This window comes from Dermacentor andersoni, unplaced genomic scaffold, assembly GCF_023375885.2.
Source record: "Dermacentor andersoni unplaced genomic scaffold, qqDerAnde1_hic_scaffold ctg00000398.1, whole genome shotgun sequence".
In the NCBI taxonomy this organism is placed as follows: Eukaryota; Metazoa; Arthropoda; class Arachnida; order Ixodida; family Ixodidae; genus Dermacentor; species Dermacentor andersoni.
The window spans coordinates 33,794-39,181 of NW_027315083.1; the positions used below are offsets into that span (position 1 = coordinate 33,794).

At 56.3% G+C, this 5,388-nt stretch overlaps 1 non-coding gene across 1 annotated transcript; it reads left to right on the forward strand.

Moving 5' to 3' along the window:
• Positions 1 to 3,924: 3,924 nt before the first annotated feature.
• Positions 3,925 to 4,116, forward strand: LOC126523412 (U2 spliceosomal RNA). Its single transcript, XR_007597650.1, has one exon. It is a non-coding gene; the product is annotated as a U2 spliceosomal RNA (small nuclear RNA).
• Positions 4,117 to 5,388: the final 1,272 nt, after the last annotated feature.

Below are 5,388 nucleotides of genomic sequence, written 5' to 3' on the forward strand. Positions count from 1 at the left end.
CCGGCTGACGTCGTTTCGGACTTTGTCTCTTCGCGTGCTCGCGGCAACGCCGCGGCCAACGACGACGTCTGCGCGGTTCTTTGCCGGTTCCCGGCGTGCTATAGTGCAGCCCTCTGCAGGGTGACACCGGCTCCGTCGTGGCCGTGCGGCGGCTTGTACGCAAAAGTTGCGTCAAAGGCGTCGCGCTCGCGCCGCCCCGGCACACGCGGTTTCGGACTTTGTCTCTTCCAGCGCTCGCGTAGTCGTGGGCACGATTGTCGACTTCGGAACGGTGCGCGGACACCGCCACGAGCACGCGCAAGACGAAAATCGCACTACGGTACAATGTCGGCCGGGGCCCTACGGCCCCTTACAGTAGCAGCGATAAGTGCCCAGACCTCCATGGGGCCGTACTCGTGCGACGCGGCGGCGTACTGCGCCGAGCCGAGCGCCAATATTTGGCTTTTGCAGGGCGGATTCGAGCTCTGGCGATTGCCGCGGTACCGCCGCTCACCGATTCAAGGCACGCTAGCGCGGCCCCTTCGCCATTTCCGAGCACGCGTGCGAACAGTGCGGGCGGCGTGCTCGACGCCCCGGCTGACGTCGTTTCGGACTTTGTCTCTTCGCGTGCTCGCGGCAACGCCGCGGCCAACGACGACGTCTGCGCGGTTCTTTGCCGGTTCCCGGCGTGCTATAGTGCAGCCCTCTGCAGGGTGACACCGGCTCCGTCGTGGCCGTGCGGCGGCTTGTACGCAAAAGTTGCGTCAAAGGCGTCGCGCTCGCGCCGCCCCGGCACACGCGGTTTCGGACTTTGTCTCTTCCAGCGCTCGCGTAGTCGTGGGCACGATTGTCGACGTCGGAACGGTGCGCGGACTACGCCACGAGCACGCGCAAGCCGAAAATCGCACTACGGTACAATGTCGGCCGGGGCCGTACGGCCCCTTACAGTAGCAGCGATAAGTGCCCAGACCTCCATGGGGCCGTACTCGTGCGACGCGGCCGCGTACTGCGCCGAGCCGAGCGCCAATATTTGGCTTTTGCAGGGCGGATTCGAGCTCTGGCGATCGCCGCGGTACCGCCGCTCACCGATTCAAGGCACGCTAGCGCGGCCCCTTCGCCATTTCCGAGCACGCGTGCGAACAGTGCGGGCGGCGTGCTCGACGCCCCGGCTGACGTCGTTTCGGACTTTGTCTCTTCGCGTGCTCGCGGCAACGCCGCGGCCAACGACGACGTCTGCGCGGTTCTTTGCCGGTTCCCGGCGTGCTATAGTGCAGCCCTCTGCAGGGTGACACCGGCTCCGTCGTGGCCGTGCGGCGGCTTGTACGCAAAAGTTGCGTCAAAGGCGTCGCGCTCGCGCCGCCCCGGCACACGCGGTTTCGGACTTTGTCTCTTCCAGCGCTCGCAACCATGTCGGGGCCGACGCCGACGACTGCGTGGTGTTTCAACGATTGCCGGCGTGACACAATGCAGCTGCGTGCGGGATGCCAGCGATTCCGTCGTGTCCGTGCGGCGGCTTGTACGCAAAAGTTGCGTCAAAGGCGTCGCGCTCGCGCCGCCCCGGCACACGCGGTTTCGGACTTTGTCTCTTCCAGCGCTCGCGTAGTCGTGGGCACGATTGTCGACGTCGGAACGGTGCGCGGACTACGCCACGAGCACGCGCAAGCCGAAAATCGCACTACGGTACAATGTCGGCCGGGGCCGTACGGCCCCTTACAGTAGCAGCGATAAGTGCCCAGACCTCCATGGGGCCGTACTCGTGCGACGCGGCGGCGTACTGCGCCGAGCCGAGCGCCAATATTTGGCTTTTGCAGGGCGGATTCGAGCTCTGGCGATCGCCGCGGTACCGCCGCTCACCGATTCAAGGCACGCTAGCGCGGCCCCTTCGCCATTTCCGAGCACGCGTGCGAACAGTGCGGGCGGCGTGCTCGACGCCCCGGCTGACGTCGTTTCGGACTTTGTCTCTTCGCGTGCTCGCGGCAACGCCGCGGCCAACGACGACGTCTGCGCGGTTCTTTGCCGGTTCCCGGCGTGCTATAGTGCAGCCCTCTGCAGGGTGACACCGGCTCCGTCGTGGCCGTGCGGCGGCTTGTACGCAAAAGTTGCGTCAAAGGCGTCGCGCTCGCGCCGCCCCGGCACACGCGGTTTCGGACTTTGTCTCTTCCAGCGCTCGCAACCATGTCGGGGCCGACGCCGACGACTGCGTGGTGTTTCAACGATTGCCGGCGTGACACAATGCAGCTGCGTGCGGGATGCCAGCGATTCCGTCGTGGCGGTGCGGCGGCTTGTACGCAAAAGTTGCGTCAAAGGCGTCGCGCTCGCACCGCCCCGGCACACGTGGTTTCGGACTTTGTCTCTTCGAGCGCTCGCAGCGATGTCGAGGCGATCGCTTACGTCTGCACGGTTTCCGGTGTGCTACAATGCAGCAGTCTGCCGCACTACACCTCTTGGTTGCCGAGGCCAGCACGGCAATTTACTGAAGCGAGCGCATTGCGCCCAGGCGGCAGCGGACTTTGTGCTTTCGGGAGTGCTCTTGCTGTAAAATTTGAACGGCTGCAGCTGCGCGAAGCAAGTGTACCTATTTTCACTCTCTCTCTGTCTGCCTTTGAGGCGACTGTAATTTCACTTTAAACGCAACTGGAGGCGGGAGCAACCTGATGAGAGTAGGTGGACTTCGGTACATGTTGTAATTTAGAAATTGCTTTCAAGCTTTGAGGACATACACCTTCGCGCCATCTGCTTTCCCCGTCTCTTTGGCACTTTATAGTATGTGCTGCATGCTCTGCATTCCAAAGAAACACGCCTGTGTCTCTCCCTCTCTCACGTTCTTCTTCTTTTTGTAGCTGCTGTTGTAGAAGATGCTATGCTCTTTAATCGCTGTAACATAGAGTGCTTGCACAAGCCAACAACTGTTGCGCGTTTTTTTTTTTTTTTTTTCTCTTCCCAAGACGTTTCTGCCATTATTCACTAACTCTCGTTCTTAGTATGCAATGGAGCGTTAGCTCGCGCCATCTACCTTTCTTTCTGTATTGCAAAGTCCGCAGGTTTTCCTAGTTCCGTACACAGATGGCGCTAATGCGTTTTGGCGCCAGGTTCGAACGACCTCGCTGTACTCGTGTTTCCCATTTGAATGTTTCAAAGGGGTTTGCGACAGGGGGTGGTTCTTGTGCAAGGCTGAGCTTTCCAGCTGCGTTTAAGCTATGCTAGCATGTGTGCGTATATATATATATATATATATATAAATACACAAACACACACACACACACACACACACACACATGCATATATACATACACACACACGGTAATGGTAAAGATGATGAGGTAGCACTTTTTTTTTTTTTTTTACAATGCCTGTGTTTCAGATGGCGATCTTTCTCCCCTCTATGTTTCCGGTGGGAAGGAGTGTGCAGCGTTTTCTATATTTATTTTGTCATTCACTTCTATGTTGCTCGTCTTCGTACATGGGGCATGCTACCTAATTCTACCGGTCGATTCGACACGTTGCGATCCGTCCCGGCCTGTGCCGTATCAAAATTTTCAGTGGGCCTTGCGGTAAATAAAAAGAAATGAAGGAAATGCGCGTAGTATATTACAATTGCACACGGGCTTGAAACGAAGCCCTCAAGGAAGGTCACCTTGAGCGGTCGCATTCAGACGGAAGTAAGCATTCCCCTGGCGCGTTTTTTTCCGCTCGCCTGTTCCGTTTTCTACGAGGTTGCCTTGGTTGGTTTCGCGTTACAAGCAAGCTTGCACTCGGGTCTCGTTTCTACGCGACAGCGTTTCGTTAACAGCGAAAGACTGAGGCGTTGCGAGTTCATCCGTGAGATAGGGAGCGTTGAGTCTGTACACAGGCTGAATTTTATAATATTGCCCACGCTGTTGCTGAGGTTACCCATGTCGGCAGGGCGCCCACAAGGCAGTAGTACAATGAAGTGAAGTGAAGGACATCGCTTCTCGGCCTTTTGGCTAAGATCAAAGTGTAGTATCTGTTCTTATCAGCTTAATATCTGATACGGGTTCTATATGGACCCACGATATTAAACCTATTTTTGGAAGTTGGCGGAGTGCTTGAAGCCTGCTTCACCTCCGCCGCAGGTCGGCCCGGTATTGCACTACCTCCGGGATCGGCCCCGCTCACTTAGGTGAGACTTCATTCAATCAAAATGAAGAGCACAAGCTCAACGCGAGCAGTGACTTGACACGCACCATTCCTATACTACACGCAACGATGCCGGTTCGCGGACCACGAGAGTAATTAAACTGCCACTCCATCTGTGTGTAGCGTCGCACTTGTTGCGTCGCAAATGGGACAGCCGCTCCAGCAAATTTCTAGTTATGGGCTTCGAGAAAAATTAATGAAAGCAAAAGAAAGAACCAGAATTCCTATTTGTCCGATGTCTCTGAATGATTGTCTCCTGTAAAGAGCCACTTGGGGGGATGGGGGGTAGGATTAGCCGTGGGGTTCGCAATCAATATGAATCCCACTCAAAGCCAACACTGGATTTTGGAGTTCACTATCGCTTGGATCCGTAAACCACCGCGGCCACGCAAGCTCGCCCTGCCGCCGAAATCCGCTGCCCAAGTGGAAGAAAGATTCCCTATGAAAGAAAAATAGAGTGCCCGATTTCTGGCAACTACTGTGCAGCCTTTGTGTACACATTTTCGCAGCAGTGGGACCGAGCGCCTCGAAAACAAACTTGTCGTATGCCCAAATGTGGCGAAATATATTCAAGGGTTAAAAGGTGCCTCATCTTTCTAACCTGTATGTTACGAAGACCTGTTGCTACCTTTTCATCATGAACATCATCATCATCATCATCCTGGCTACGCCCACTGCAGGGCAAAGGCATCTGCCATGATCCTCCAAGTACCCCGGTCAGGTGCCGATTGTCGCCATGTAGTCCCTAATCTAATCTGCCCTCCTAACTTTCTGCCACCCCCTGCTACGCTTCCCTCCTCTTGGAATTCAGTCTGTAACCCTTAATGGCCACCGGTTATCTTCCCCCCAGATTGCATGCCCTGCGCATGCCCATTTGTTTTTCCTGGTTTAAACTTTGGTGTCATTAACGAGCGTTTCTTCTCGCACACCCCAATCTGCTCTATTCCGATCCCCCCGTGACGCCACACCCATCATCCTTCTTTCCAGAGCCCGTTGCGTCGCCCTCAGTTACCCTTCGGTAATCCTCAAAGCTTTTTGTTGGGGCACTCGTGGCATCTTTCTCGTTTAATGAAGTCAAATTTTTTTCAGTTTTGGGGGAAAACTCAATGAGCTAGGCGCGATTGTGTCCCTGGCGCCGCTCTCAACAAGATGGCGGCGCCCATGCTTTTTGCCTGCAGGTTCGGCCCTACGCAGAACACGCCTGCCGGGCAGTGTAGCCACGTTGAAGGGGCAAAGCGTAGTGCAGTGAAG